A 16,502-nucleotide genomic window follows, 5' to 3' on the forward strand; every position below is an offset into this window, starting at 1 on the left:
TTCCTGCAAACGCTGGATCCAACTTACTTTGGTCACTTGGTGATGACGGTTGGAAAATCCTTCAAAGAAGTAGTAAAGATCGGGGTCATGATAGAGGAGGGACTGAGGTCCGATAAAATCCTGAATTACTCAGCGCTCAAGGCAATGACCCAGGCTATTCATAGTGGCACAGGAGGTGCGCTGGGAAGGAAGAAGAAAGAAGAAGTCGCCACGGTTGAGACAGGCGGTTGGTCCAGGTCCGTCAAACCATACTACAACCAACCCAGACCCCACATGCCAAATTATCCATACAGCCCGCCACAACATTACTATCCACCTCAAGAACCACACTTCTCCGTGAACCAGGCCCAAACATACACTCAGCCTCCGGTTCGCCCACAATGGCGCGCGCCGGCTCCCCAAAACACATATGCACCTCCATAGAACACATACCCTCCACTAAAAAATGCCTACCCTCCACCAAGGGCATACAGGAACCCTCCAGGGGCGGACTTTTGAGGAAATCAAGCTGCTAGAAATGACAGGCTACAAAGACAGAGAGCTTTTACTGAGTTGGGAGAGACCTACACCGCCTTGTTCCACAAATTGAGGCAACTAGGTTTGGTGAGTCCTGTCGAGCCTAGAGGGCCAAACCCCCTACCCCAAAACTTGGACCGATCAATAAGCTGTGAGTACTGCTCGGGAATGCTTGGGCATGATACCGAAAAGTGTTGGAGGTTGAGGCATGCAATATAAGATCTTATTGATGCCAACAAGATCGAGGTCCAGACGCTAGAGGCACCCAACATCAACCAGAACTCATTGCTAGTACACCACGAAGCTCACATGATCGAGTTGGTATACAAGGGAGGAGAGTCGAGGAAACTCTCACAGATAGTGATGATGATCCAGGCCGCTCCAAAAGAAGAATCGACCGGTAGGGAAGCAGGGGTGCAGTTGAAGAGGGAAGATGTCAAGCCAGTGGTGATACTAGGGAAGAATCCGTCCACCGCAACAAAGAACCAGAGCCAGCCAAATTGGTGGTATCAGGAACATCATCCACACCCATAGTCGTTGTGAAAGGAGTCTGCAGGGAACTGGTCACCATAAAGCTGGTAGTCCAATTGCCAGTGATTGATAGCAAGGCCGTGCCTTGGAAGTATGAAAAGGAGATGGTAATGTACAAGGGAAAGCAAATGGAGGAGGATAGTTGCGAGGCGTAGGGACTGACTCGATCGGGACGGTGTTTTGCTCCAGTGGAGTTGAGAAGATCCAACCCAGCCGTAACAAAGAAACCCGTGTCAGAAGAAGAAGCGGAGGAATTCTTGAAAAAGATGAAAGTGCAGGATTATTTTGTTGTCGAATAGTTGAAGAAAACACCAGCCCAAATCTCGTTGTTATCACTATTGATCCATTCGGAAGAGTATCGCCGTGCCCTGATGAAGATACTGAATGAAGCTCATGTGCCCAATGAAATTTCAGTAAACCACCTTGAAACAATTGCCAACAAATTTTTTGAGGTAAACAGGGTAACGTTCTCTGATGATGATCTGCCAATGGAAGGCACGAAACATAATAAAGCTCTCTACTTGACTGTCAAATGTGAAGATTCGGTAGTTACTCGGGCGTTGGTGGATAACGGCTCAAGTGCCAATATTTGTCCATTATCCACCCTGAACCAGTTGAAGATTGACCATGGTAGGATCCACAAGAACAACATTTGCATCCGAGGATTTGACGGAAGTGGAACGGCCACCGTGGGGGATATTGTACTCGAGTTGACCATCGGCCCGGTTAAGTTTACTATGGAGTTCCAGGTATTGGATGCCGCGGTATCTTATAACCTTTTGTTTGGACGACCGTGGATCCACGCGGCCAAAGCGGTGCCATCCACCTTACATCAAATGGTCAAGTTTGAATGAGACAGACAAGATGTCGTGCTGCATGGGGAAGACACTGCGTGCACCATGGGAGGCGCCATTGTGCCCTTCATAGAAACCAATGATGACAAAGGTCCCTAGGTTTACCAGATTTTCGATACAGTGTCAACAAACAAGATTCCCGAGGGGGAAAGCATTCCACACCCCAGGGTAGCTTCCGCAACCGTCATGTTGGTTTCAGAGATGCTGGGTAATGGATTTGTGCCAGGAAAGGGTCTGGGGGCTGAGCTTCAGGGGATTGTTCAACCTGTCTCCTTGCCCAAAAATTTAGAGACCTTTGGATTGGGGTTCAAAACTACTGCGGCAGATGTAAACCAAGCGCGGAAAATGGAGAAGAGAGTTTGGGTCCTTCCCAAACCAATTCCGCGTCTCTCCAGATCCTTTATTAAAGCAAGTGTCAAGGGGTCACCGATCCCGAAAATTCTCGGACCATTGATTGGGATGGACGGGGATCTGAAATAGAGCTTCGAAAGGCTGTCTGCTGATGTCCATGTGATAGAAGGTAGAGAGGGTTCCAGCAGAGCAGGCATACAGTTTGTGGGGCCTGAGGCCAAAACCAACAATTGGACGGTTACTCCTCTTCCTACCCGGGGGGAGTCCTGGTAGTAGGCTTTGATTTTTCTTTCTTGTTTTTCGGATTATTTCAGGGTGTAATCCAAATCTCATTTTATTTTGTAAAGTGTGAACCCTGTTATCCCGTATTTTTAATGAAATTCTCTTTTCTTGTCGCATTTTAATTTTGTTTTGTTCTTTTTCTCTTTCTGAACAGTTCTCTTTTTACTGGTTCTAATGACATGACATGCACAACGGATCTTCGACCTAGTCTAATAAATCAATCTGACTCCGACTTAATTGTACAAGAAATCGATTACGATGATGAGTCTGAATATGATGAGGATGAAGCCTTCGAAGAAATAAACCGAGAACTGTGCCAATTTGAAGAGAAACCCAAGCCTAATCTGAATGACACCGAGGCTGTGAATCTAGGGGATGCAGATAATGTCAGAGAAACCAAAATCAGCATCCACATTGAGCCAAACGTCAGGGAGGAATTAATCAAAACCCTCATTGATTTCAAAGATGTTTTTGCATGGTCATATGATGATATGCCGGGATTAAGCACTGATCTAGTGGTTCACAAGTTGCCCACTGACCCGGCATACCCTCCGGTCAAGCAAAAACTGAGGAAGTTTAAGACTGATATGAGTGTGAAGATCAAAGAAGAAGTGACCAAGCAGCTGCAGACAAAAGTTATTTGGGTCACTCAATATCCTGATTGGTTGGCCAATGTGGTACCAGTGCCGAAGAAGGATGGGAAAATCAGGGTACGTGTCGACTACCGCAATCTCAACAAGGCAAGTCCTACGGATAATTTTCCATTGCCCAACATCCATATCTTGATCGATAATTGCGCTGGGCGAGAGATTGGATTCTTTGTGGACTGCTATGCAGGATATCATCAGATCTTAATGGACGAAGAAGATGCGAAAAAGACGGCTTTCATTACGCCATGGGGAACTTACTGCTACCGGATAATGCCCTTCGGATTGGAGAATGCTGGGGCAACGTACATGCGAGCAATGACTACTGTGTTTCACGACATGATACATAAAGAAATTGAAGTGTACATAGATGATGTGATCATAAAGTCTTGGCATCAGGAAGACCATGTAGCAGACTTAAGGAAGTTCTTTCAAAGACTGCGAAGGTATGATATTAAGCTTGACCCGGCCAAATGTGCCTTCGGGGTTCCATCAGGAAAGCTGTTAGGATTCATTGTCAGTCGACGGGGTATTGAGTTGGACCCATCCAAGATCAAATCCATCCAAGATTTTCCACCGCCAAAGAACAAAACGGAGGTAATGAGTCTATTGGGAAGACTAAATTATATCAGCAGGTTCATCTCTCAACTCACGGCGACTTGTGAACCCATATTTCGGCTGTTGAAGAAAGATGCTGCGGTAGACTGGACGGTGGAGTGTCAAAAGGCTTTCGACCAGATCAAAGGGTATCTGTCCAATCCACCTGTGTTGGTTCCACCTGAGCCGGGGAGACCATTAATTCTTTATCTGACGGTCCTGGAGAATTCGTTGGCTGTGTGTTGGGGCAACACGACATTACAGGAAGGAAGGAGCAGGCCATTTATTATCTTAGCAAGAAGTTTACAGTATATGAGTTCAAGTACACTCAACTCGAGAGGACATGTTGCGCCCTAACTTGGGTGGCTTAGAAGTTGAAGCACTATTTGTCCTCATATACTACTTATCTCATTTCCCGTTTGGATCCATTAAAGTACATTTTTCAGAAACCTATGCCTACAGGGAGGTTAGCGAAATGGCAAATTTTGCTCACAGAGTTCGACATCGTCTATGTGACGAGGACGATCATGAAAGCCCAAGCGCTGGCCGACCACTTGGCTAAGAATCCCGTTGATGAAGAATATGAGCCTTTGAGGACGTATTTTCCGGACGAGGAAGTAATGCATATAGGTGAGCTGGAATTACCCGAGGAACCAAGCTGGAAGCTTTTCTTTTATGGAGCCGCAAACGCGAAAGGGGTTGGAATAAGAGCGGTACTCATTTCAGAAACAGGACGTCACTATCCTGTTACAACTCAGCTACGTTTCTATTGTACCAACAACATGGCCGAGTATGAAGCATGCATTTTGGGTCTGCGACTAGCTGCAGACATGGATGTCCAGGACGTTTTGGTCTTGGGAGACTCGGACCTCCTGGTGCATCAGATTCAGGGTGAATGGGAAACACGGGATTTGAAACTCATACCATATCGACAATGTTTGCACGATCTGAGCAAGCGATTTTGATCAGTGGAATTCAGACACATCCCGAGAGTTCATAATGAGGTTGCCGATGCATTGGCCACCTTAGCATCAATGTTACACCACCCCGACAAAATGTATGTCGACCCATTGCACATTCAGGTTCGTGATCAACATGCTTATTGCAACGTGGTAGAAGAGGAAATGGATGGCGAGCCATGGTTTTATGACATAAAAGAGTACCTCAAGATGGGGGTATATCCGGAGCAGGCCACCGGAGACCAAAAAAGAGCCATTCGGCGTTTGGCAAATGGTTTCTCCCTCAGTGGAGGAGTGTTGTACAGAAGAACCCCAGATTTGGGATTGCTAAGATGTATAGACGCCGGACAAGCCACGACGGTTATGGTAGAGGTGCATGCTGGAGTTTGTGGGCCACATATGAGCGGATATGTATTGGCAAAGATGATTCTTCGAGCAGGGTACTATTGGCTCACTATGGAGCATGATTGTATCAATTTCGTGAGGAAGTGCCATCAATGTCAGATACAGGAAGATCTGATTCATTCTCCGCCGACGAAATTGCATACAATGTCAGCACCATGGCCATTTGTCGCATGAGGCATGGATGTCATTGGGCCTATTGAGCCGGCGGCGACCAACGGCCATAGGTTCATTCTGGTAACCATTGATTATTTCACCAAGTGGGTGGACGCTAAAACTTTCAAGTCAGTAACCAAGAAGGCAGTGGTGGATTTTGTTCACTCCCATATCATCTGCAAATTTGGGGTCCCAAAAGTGATCATCACAGATAATGGTGCAAATCTTAACAACAATTTGATGAGGGAGGTATGCCAACAGTTTAAGATTACACACCGCAATTCCACCCCATATCGTCCCAAGGCGAATGGAGCAGTTGAAGTAGCCAATAAGAACATCAAGAAGATACTGAGGAAGATGGTAGAAGGATATAGACAATGGCATGAGAAATTACCCTTTGCCTTGTTGGGTTATCGCACTACAATCCGGACTTCCATAGGTGCAACTCCTTATTTGTTAGTATACAGAACTGAAGCAGTAATACCAGCAGAGGTCGAAATTCCATCCCTTCGAATTGTCACTGAAGCCGAGATTGACGACGATGAATGGGTCAAAGCTCGACTAGAGCAGTTGAACTTAATAGATGAAAAAAGATTGGCAGCAGTGTGTCATGGCCAGTTGTATCAGAAAGGGATGGCAAGGGCATACAATAAAAAGGTGCGCCCCAGAAAATTTGAAGTAGGGCAGCAAGTATTGAAACGGATCCTCCCGTATCAGATCGAAGCAAAAGGAAAATTCGCCCCAAATTGGCAAGGGCCTTATGTTGTGACCAGAGTGTTATCCAACGACGCTTTATGTATAACAGATATCGAAGGAAGATGCGTCGACATGGCTATCAATTCTGATGCAGTCAAAAGATATTATGCGTAATTTCTTTGATTATGATCGTTATTGGTTCGTTTGTTTGTACTTGGTACTTATTGGATAATGAAATGACGGAGGCAATTCTTTCTTCTATCCAAACACTTTTTAGCCTTTGCTTTCCCCCTTTGAGCCTTATTTATTCTTTCATACCCCTCTTTTGGAATCACTAATGGGAAAAATATATGAGAAAAAAAAGAAAAGAAAAATGAAAACAAGATAAAGATCATAAGAAAAACAAAGGAACCGTGAGAACTAAGTTTGACCTGATTCCTCAAAGAGGATACGTAGGCGCCTCACGGCTCGGTCATAGTGCACCATAGTGTGCATAGTGTGCATAGCTCCACATAGTGTAAATATAAAAATCCCCAAGCAAGAAAACTGGGGCAAGGTTTATGTGTTAAAGTTTCGAAAAGGGACGATTCCAAGAGTTATAGCGTTTCACCCGTCGAAGTCATTTTTGAATTTTCGCTAGCCTTCTTTAAACCCACACAAAACCAACATCAATGTCCAAAAAAGACCTCCCGATCAATATTCGAGAGGTGCCAAGTCAGGAAAATGAAAACCGAGAATAATACACTGATCCCTAGCAAAGAAGAGGATCATAAATTGGAAATGAATTGATAGCCGAAAAGAATCCCCGGAAGAGAGAGTCATATCGGCAGCACTCCAATCCCCCGATGGAAAATAAAATAAGAGAGTCTTATCGGTGAAAACCTTCACAGGCACCATAAGGCGACGAAAGATGAGAGAAATAAAATGAGAGAGTCTTATCAGTGAAAACCTTCATAGGCACCATAAGGCGACGAGAGCTGAGAGAAAGGAGAGATCCTATTAGTGAAAACCCCTCGAAGGGCACTATGAGGCGACAAGATAGATTGGCAAAAGGATCCGCGTTTGCGAAGAGGTGGGCACCTGTTTATCCCCAGCAAGGGAGGACATCAGGAAGATTGATTGGTACAAATAGACTGGGTCGATTAATCCGTAATGCATGACATGATCGTTGGGACCAGTCATACCGTCCAGATAAGTTCTTTCTTTTTCTTCTCTCCCAAAATTTGTTCAGAAAGATTTTTCTCTTTTTCTATCTTTTTCATTTCTTTGTCTAAAGGACTTTTTCCAGAAATTTGTTTTGAGAAGGATTTTTCAGAGTTTACTACCAGGGGCCAAAATGGTACAAAGCAAAATGCGAGGGGGACCGGCCAAAGCCAAGGCAATAAGACAAAAGACGTTTGTTGCAAAACCAAATGATAAACTAGCCTAGAAAGTTAAGGGGAACATGAAGAAAAGCGGAAAACGACGGTTGGAGGACTTGTGGACCAAGTTGCAAGAAGATCCCCAACAAGAACATCGATAGATCACGGACCAAGGTCCAAGGTGGTCATACACCACAGAAAGGGGGAAGGAGGAAGAGAGAATTAATCCGCAGCAAGATAACCCTAACAGTCCTATCCTCAATAACGTTATCCCCAGGTGATAACATGTTATGCCCTGCAGGGCTGGGAGAAAATAAACTTTTAAGGGAGTAGTTTCGAAGTTGAAGAGGACTCCCACAACATGTTTTGAAACAAAAGAGCGGGGAAGGGATAAATGGAAAACCATCCCCAGCAGAAATACCATCCCCAGCAGACATATCATCCCCAACAAGCAACTTTATCCCCAACCAGTTTTGGGAGCACAGAGCAAGGAAAAGGGAAAGGAAAATCATCCCCCAGCAGGAGTGACACGATCACTCACCATGTTAAAACTAACAAAACTCTCTTTGATTTCTACAGGAAAATAAAGGTTGATGATGGCAGAAAGACACGCCACAAGGAAGGTCACCAAAACCGGGGCAGAAAATTTTCTGCCGTTGTCAAAATTTTCTAGGAGGAACAAGGAAACAAATTCAAATATTTTTTTAGTTGAACAGGCACCCACCTGTATAACGAGAGGAATACTTTTCAGTTTTTCATTTCATGTCCTAGGTTGACCACCAGTATAATGAGGGAATACATTTCTGTTTTCATTTCATGTCCTAGGCGCCCACCAGTATAATGCGGGAATACATTTCTGTTTTTCATTTCATGTCCTAGGCGCCTACCAGTATAATGCAGGTATACATTTCTGTTTTCATTTCTAGGTCGCCCACCAGTATAATGCGGGCATACATTTCTGTTTTCATTTCATGTCCTCGGCGCCCACCAGTATAATGTGGGAATACACTTCTGTTTTTTCATTTCTAGGTCACCCACCAGTATAATGCGGGCATACATTTCTGTTTTCATTTCTAGGTCGCCCACCAGTATAATGCGGGCATACATTTCTATTTTTTCATTTCATGTCCTAGGTCGCCCACCAGTATAATGCGGGCATACATTTCTATTTTCATTTCATGTCCTAGGCGCCCACCAGTATAATGCGGGAATACACTTCTGTTTTTTCATTTCTAGGTCGCCCACCAGTATAATGCGGGCATATATTTCTGTTTTCATTTCTAGGTCGCCCACCAGTATAATGCGGGCATACATTTCTGTTTTTCATTTCATGTCCTAGGTCGCCCACCAGTATAATGCAGGCATACATTTCTGTTTTCATTTCATGTCCTAGGCGCCCACCAGTATAATGCGGGAATACATTTTTGTTTTTTCATTTCATGTCCTAGGTCGCCCACCAGTGTAATGCGGGCATACATTTCTGTTTTCATTTCATGTCCTAGGCGCCCACCAGTATAATGCGGGAATACATTTCTATTTTTTTATTTCATGTCCTAGGTCGCCCACCATTATAATGCGGGCATGCATTTCTGTTTTTTCATTTCATGTCCTAGGCGCCCACCAGTATAATGCGGGAATACATTTCTGTTTTTTCATTTTATGTCCTCGGCGCCCACCAGTATAATGCGGGAATACATTTCTGTTTTTTCATTTCTAGGTCGCCCACCAGTATAATGCGGGAATACATTTCCGTTTTTTCATTTCTAGGTCGCCCACCAGTATAATGCGGGCATACATTTTTGTTTTTCATTTCATGTCCTAGGTCGCCCACCAGTATAATGCAGGTATACATTTCTGTTTTCATTTCATGTCCTAGGCGCCCACCAGTATAATGCGGGCATACATTTCTGTTTTCATTTCATGTCCTAGGCGCCCACCAGTATAATGCGGGAATACATTTCTGTTTTTTTTTCATTTCATGTCCTAAGTCGCCCACCAGTATAATGCGGGCATACATTTCCTATTTTTGCACTCAGGCGCCCACCTGTATAACGAGAGGAATACTTTTCAGTCTTATACTTCAGGTTTGGAAATCAATAACCCACCGGAAGGCAAAAGGGTACAACAAAAATCCCCGGCATAACAAATTTTGATGAAGAGAGTCGTATCCCCAGAGGAACCACCGAAAAGCTTAATGAAGGAAGCCATATCCCCAGTAGACCGAGCAAAATGATGAAAACTGGTATTCAGAAAAGCAAAAGGCCAGTGTCATCCCCAAGTTCTCGGAAGAAAAGCACCGGAAGAAACACAAGCCGACAAGAAAGCAAGGCATCAAGAACAAATGGAAGATAAATGTGATCTTGTAATCCGTAGTCTAGCCTAACTTCTTGAATTTTCTTTTAAGCACAGTGTAACAAGGAGATCGGTAAGCAGTAGTAATAGCATGCAGCAGCAGTAACAACAAATCGCAGTCCCATGGTAGTCCCAGCTACCTACACTTTCCGAACTACATTAACCTAATTCCCTTTTAGCCAGAGATATGTAGGAAACCTTTGAAGCAAAGGTTCGGTTAAAATCTTTTTCAAAACAAAATGCTTCACATGGAGTCTTCCAACGAGCAAAGTCGCTCGTGTCTGCTCACTTTATCTTTGCACGACAGCTCTTTATGCTTTCGGACAAAGAGGGGCAGCTGTGAGCACGTGATTTTTGCTTCACGGAAATTACTCCAAAAAAAATTGGAAAAGAAATAAAACAAGTTACATTCGGGTAAAATTTTGAGGATTTGTGTGACATTTTTGATAATTGTTTTGTCCGTAAATGCTCGCCTTGCTATAGTTAGAAAAATACAAAAAATACATGTTGCATGCATTTAGGAAAAATGGTACATTTAGGAATTAATTAACCATTATTTGGTTTTAAAAGCGAAAAACACAAAAAATATGCATTTTTATTCTATTTTTGTTGTCATGGTGATTTTATTAAAATGTTCTAATGTTGTTAAGTGTTAGTTAATATTTGTGTAATTTAATTTTGGGTTTTAGGGATTTTTGGGTTTAATTATAAGAAGGAAAGACCGGATTTGGGCCAAAATTTAACTAAAAAATCAAGCCCAAACCAATTTGCAACGACCCAGTCCAAACCAGGGTTCCATGGACGCCCCTAAACGACGCCGCATAGGGCATTTGATCTGAGCCATCCATCCAGTCCAATCCAACGGTCCAAGATCCCTTTCAGCAACCCATTTCCAAACCCGACCCAGTAACCGGTTCGAACCGACCCCCAACCAAGGCCAAACGGCGCCGTTCCACATTAAGTGAAAGATCCTGGCCATCGATCTCACTTCATCCAACGGCCAGGATCTAACCGCCCATTACGTATATAAGCCAAAACCTTTACCCAGGCCCCCCTATCCGAACACCCCCCCTTTCCATCGTCTATCTCAAGAGACAAACCTAACACCCCGTTCCAAACCCTAGCCTCCACCATATACCCTCGCTATAAACCCGGCGGCAACGATGCCGGTGACCACCAAAGTAACACCCCTGATGCACCCAACCACCCTGAACACTGATCTGTTACCCCCTTGCCTCGAATCATTCCCTATCGTCTCGAATCTTCGTTTGAAGGTTCGAGCAAAACCCCGATCTACACCAACCCACCCCAGATTCACACTAGTCATTACCCTGCCCTCACTCGTGACCAAACCAAGCTTGGTTTGGTCCGAATCTAACCACAAACCTTCGATTCCCAAATTGGAATGTTCAAACCCTAGAACATAAGAACTTTGGGAATCCGGCCAGTTTAAACGGAGGGTTGGGGTCTAATAGACCTTAATCGAAGTGTTCTCGGTTGAGAACACCTCGATTAAAGTCTGTTCGACCTCAAATGGTCAAATCCAGTTCAGGACTGTGTCATTTGTTGTTGAGCTTCCACAGTGAGTTTTTCTTTTTCTTTTCTATTTTGTTTGAGTGTTGTTTGAGTTTGTTAACATGTTTAGTCAGTTTGTTTGGTATTTCTGATGTGTTCTTTCAATTTCCTCCATCTTCGTAAGACCTTTTTATTTGGTCGATTATTCTTCTGCTTATTGTTAAATACGTATGATGAGATACATATTCGATTTGATTAATATCGTCGAACAGATAATTCATATTGTTCCTTTGTCTTGTGCAAAGCTGTCTGAAGCCAGTTGATGCCCTGTTCGTGTTGTGTGTTTGATCGACTGATTGTTCTATGTTATAAATTGTAAAGTCGATTAGATAAACGTCTTCGATTAGTTTTATAGGACTGAATGTTCAAATATTCTGATTCGTATAGCTTCATATGATTGATCGAACCATTGTCGTTTAGCTGATTGTTTGACATTATCTGTGAACGGTTTGTAGCTGTAGTGTAATAGCTAGAACTCAGTTTAGGGCAACTTGAAATTGAACTTTCAGAAGTTCAAAATTTCAGGCTATTGAAGCAGGGTAAAACAGTAATAACCAGGGGCTAACAGGGGTAGTTTGGGGGTGTGAAAAAGATCAGAAATGGTTAGTTTAAGTGGGCTGACAGTAGGGTACTGAAGTGTGATTAAACTAATACAATAGTGGGGAACAAAACTTGATAGCATGGGTTGTTAATTGAGTATTATAATAGGCCCATAACATTTGGTAATAATAAAATGAATTGATGGGGGATTAGTTGGGGATGGTCAGTTGCCCATACCATTTGGGGCACGAAACACATGTTAATGGGAAATAAAGGGGTATGGGCAGAGTTGAGGGCTGGGGGTAACGAGGTAGCCTGGGGCTTGCATGTATTTTGCCTATAAATAGGCTCATTTAGGGTAGAGTAAGGGGTTGGAGATCAGAAATTAAGGATGGACAGTTGAGTTTGAGGGCTAGAGAGTTAAGTTTAGAGTTTGGACATCAAAAATTAAGAGAAAGAGAGTGCTAAAGCTTGAAACTCCACATCAAGGAGTGTGAGGCTATTTTCTTTCTGGGGTGTTTGACAAAAGTCAGAAATTACTACTTCCATGCACCAGTCTGTTGTGTTGGGACACTGTGGGATTTTAGTTTAGTTTTCCTAGTTTCTTCACTTGTTAAATACTATTTCATTTGAGTGTCTTGGTTTTCTGTTTGGACTGAAAGTTCATTGGTCATCTGTTTGGTTTAAACCTGTCGCTGGTTCCTCCTATTGGTTATTATTGGGTCTTCCTGCTGGGTTTGTTTGGTTTTCTGAAATTTCTGCTGGGCTTTCTCTTAAGTTGCTGCTGAGTTTTGGTCTGTTATTGGGCAGTCTCTTTTGCTGTTACTAGTTTGGGGTTGTTCGACTGATTGTGTTGCTGTTTTCTGTTGTTGCTGTGTGTGTATGCTATTGCTGCACTGATCATTCCTCTTCTTCTTTTGCTTTACCAAATACCAGGTACACCACTGATACACTGTCAATGTAAGCTGCAATTTGAAGTATGAATACAAAGAAATGAAGAGTTGAAGTTATTTTGGATTCACTTTAGAAATGTATTGAATAGTAGTTGCATGTATGATAGTTCGCTTTCTCTAATAGAACTATGTAGTTAGTTGTGGTGTAACTGCACTTTTATAAATCTCATTTAGTTGGGGAACTCTATGTTTTTGCTTAAAATTAAAAGGGACTAATGTTGCAGTAGCCATGTTCTGTTAATTCATCATTGTTGTCAAGAAGCATGTTAGGTATCCAATAGTTAATTCTTTAAACAAATGGCCTATTTCTTTTTAATTGGTAGGAATTTGGCTTGATCAAACAAGCGGTACTTTACATTTCATCCCCCTTATAAATGTCAAACATATACAAAAATAGGTTAGCTAGGCCCAGTTGGAATAAGGATGGCCCAGGTCGAGTTTCAGGTTAGGCACATTGGGCCTGGGCCCATAATATCTAAACAACTGCCCATATACGCGTTCATGTTTCGGATTTTGCAAATAATATTCGGAACCCGACTATAACTAACTTGTAAGTATATAAATAAAGTTGGACTGTTCTTCTTCTTTCATTATTAGAGACAAACTCAATAGAAAACATAGTCGTTGTAGGACGACCTTTTAAATAAAACGAGACGAGCCTCGCCAAATAAAAATGCAAGTTGCGGGGCCCTCAATAATTGGTCATAATAAATACTTAGAATTTGGGATGGACTGTTTAGTGAATTTCACTGCCTTCCCCAAAGATAATAACGCGTTAGACTCTTTAGACGTGATTTAATTAATCTTACCTTCTTAAACTCGGGTGTGCATTTCATGCAACCCAAATCCAAATCCCAAAACATTGAATAAACTATGTTCCGGATTGCGGGTGCATTTCATGTGACGCAATCCAAAGACATATTTTTAAACGATGTTCACATCCCTTAAAAAATATAATGAAAGCGGTAAAGAGCTAAAATTTACACATGAGCTCATAATTGTATAAAATCATATAAACAAGTTGAATGTGATGGTTGAGCGACTGTGCTCGAACCACGAAACTCGGGAATGCCTAACACATTCTCCCGGGTTAACAGAATTCCTTATCCGAATTTCTGGTTCGCGGACTGTAATACAGAGTCATTCTTTTCCTAGATTCGGGATTAAATTGGTGACTTGGGAAACCCTAAATCTCTCAAGTGACGACTCTGAAATAAATAAACAAATCCCGTTTCGATTGTCCTTTAATTGGAAAAACTCCTTCACCCCTCGCGGGGGCGGAAAAAGGAGGTGTGACAATTACTACACCCTGTTTGTTGGTACGTTGAAACTTTACCGATATTATCTCATCCCATTTAATTTGTGCCAATCTTTTCTTGCGAAACTTGACGACGTTCGTCTTATATATATGTATGTGATATCCATTTGTTTACAATTTTTGTTGCAAAAATGCTCTTATTTATTGTATACGGTTAAAATCAGGCCTATTCGATTGTACTATTTGACCGAGACCAGGGAATTGCATCGAGGGTCAACCTTGTGACGGATCAGACCGATATACGAGGATAAGGCACCGAGTTCGAAGACCGGGATACCTATCGAAGATCAAGGCCGGCGGCGATCGAGACCAAATGAGACGGACATCGAGCAAAGCACAATAACAGAAAGGCGAGATACCAGTGACTAGCCGAAGATCATGGCGTAAATCTCGGAACATATCAAATCAAGGGCGGTTATTTAGTTAATCGTGAGATTTTCTTCCGTAATTAGGATTGTACCATAACTAGGATTCCTCTGCTATATAAAGAGGGACCTAATCATTTTGTAACCATCTTTCATTGACGCATATCAAAGCAATACAATATTCTCTCTTCAGTTTACACTCTCTTGTTCATAAGCTTGCCATATCTTTTGTTGTTCTTGCATTAACTTGTTTGAGGGCATTCGAGTCGAGAGCTTAATTACACTATAACATTGGTTTGCTTTATTTTATTATCAATTCCTATTGTTAATCTTTACATTTATCAACTGGTATTAGGTGAAATCACGTATCCTTAAAACCACATTATAAATTTAATTGTTATCCAATTTTTAGGGTAAACATTTATATATCTCCTAGCATGAAATAAGTTGTTGAGTTGTCCCACATCGATGAGATTTGAGGTCCTTGGTCTCCTTATATGGTCTTGGCTGATCACGCCCAACTATGCCTTATAAAAAGGACAATGCGGACGTTGCAAATATAACCTGAGTATTCTGCCCAGAGTCGAATCCACAGAGAATTAACCTATCAATCACTATCGTTAGACCTACTAAACTCTTGAGAACCAATTTCCCCAAACGTTTGAATAACAGTTGATGGTGTTTTCAGTGACTAAAATTGCAAGTAAATAAACAGCTGTAAACTAAGGATGCTAAGGTTGTAAACAATAATGAGAAAACGCTAAGGTAATGACTTCCCCTATTGATGGAATCCCTTTTGTTTATGCTTCATACAAATTGACCAATACCTCTCTATCAACCATGAACGCTCATCTTACCGTAAATCTCTCCCGAGTAATCACAGTAATATACTCAATGCACTCTCCTGAGGTACACTAGCTAGATCTAATTAACACGATTCACTTTAAATTGCACTCAAGGCTTCGTTATCCCTAATCCCGCCTTTAAACCCGCAGTTATAGATCCCTCTTATACTTTGGGAGTGGTGTTGTTCAACAATAACCTAAATATGCACTCTCTCCCAAGTTATGCACACTAAATAGGCACAGCTAATTGAGAATCCTGTCAATTAACTACAACATACACAAAATTGAACAAATAGAGATTGAGACTAGCAATTTGTATTCACATAAACAAGAAGTTCATCCCCCAATAGGTTCCATCAAAACCTTAGACAAAGGATTTAGATACTCATAAGTATGGGTAAACAAACTAAAATAATATTCATCATAAAACTTGCAAGAAAAATAAAAAAAAGAAGAAAGATGTTTTGGTTGATCTCTCACAATTGTTCTTCTTGCCAAAATACTCTCTAAAACAATACATGCCTCTCTTGGGCGGAGTCTAGTGTTTAAAATAGGGTTTTGGGCTAAAAATCCCGTGTTTTGCACTTTAGTCCTTGAAGTTCTTCGCCTCCGCCGCGGTTCTGCCGCGGTCGTGGTCAACCCGCGGCCACACATGCTCTCTGATTCTCACTTGTCTGCAGCCCTCTTCTACCGTGGTTCTGCCGCGGTTGCGGTGGAACCGCGTCAATCCTCTTTCGGTTCTGACTTGAGCTGTTTCACGTGGTTTACTTGACGGAATTTTACGATCGGCCTCTTTTTCTCCATATTTGATCCCAAAAGTACTCCATAGCCTTCTCTGGTCGTATATAACCTGTAAAGCATGAAAAACACTAATAAGAGCATTTTGTTATCACTTTTATCATCCAAACTATACAAGACAACGATTTTTTAGGGCCTGATTATAGTTAAATTCACCTATTATCAACACCCCACACTTAAACCTTTGCTCGTCCTCGAGCAAGTTACACCACACTTATAGGCCTAATCGTTCGATGCATTACCCAATTTTTATGCCACACCCGCCATTATGAAGGAACAACCTAAGCAGTGCAACATTCACGCCTCAGATGAAGACTCTAACACCATGACACACTCATGCTCACTCTAGTTACTCTAATAGAGGTGAAAACTCACTTTTTCTTTCTGAGTCACATGCCCTCACA

Source organism: Nicotiana sylvestris, chromosome 1, assembly GCF_000393655.2.
Source record: "Nicotiana sylvestris chromosome 1, ASM39365v2, whole genome shotgun sequence".
In the NCBI taxonomy this organism is placed as follows: domain Eukaryota; kingdom Viridiplantae; phylum Streptophyta; class Magnoliopsida; order Solanales; family Solanaceae; genus Nicotiana; species Nicotiana sylvestris.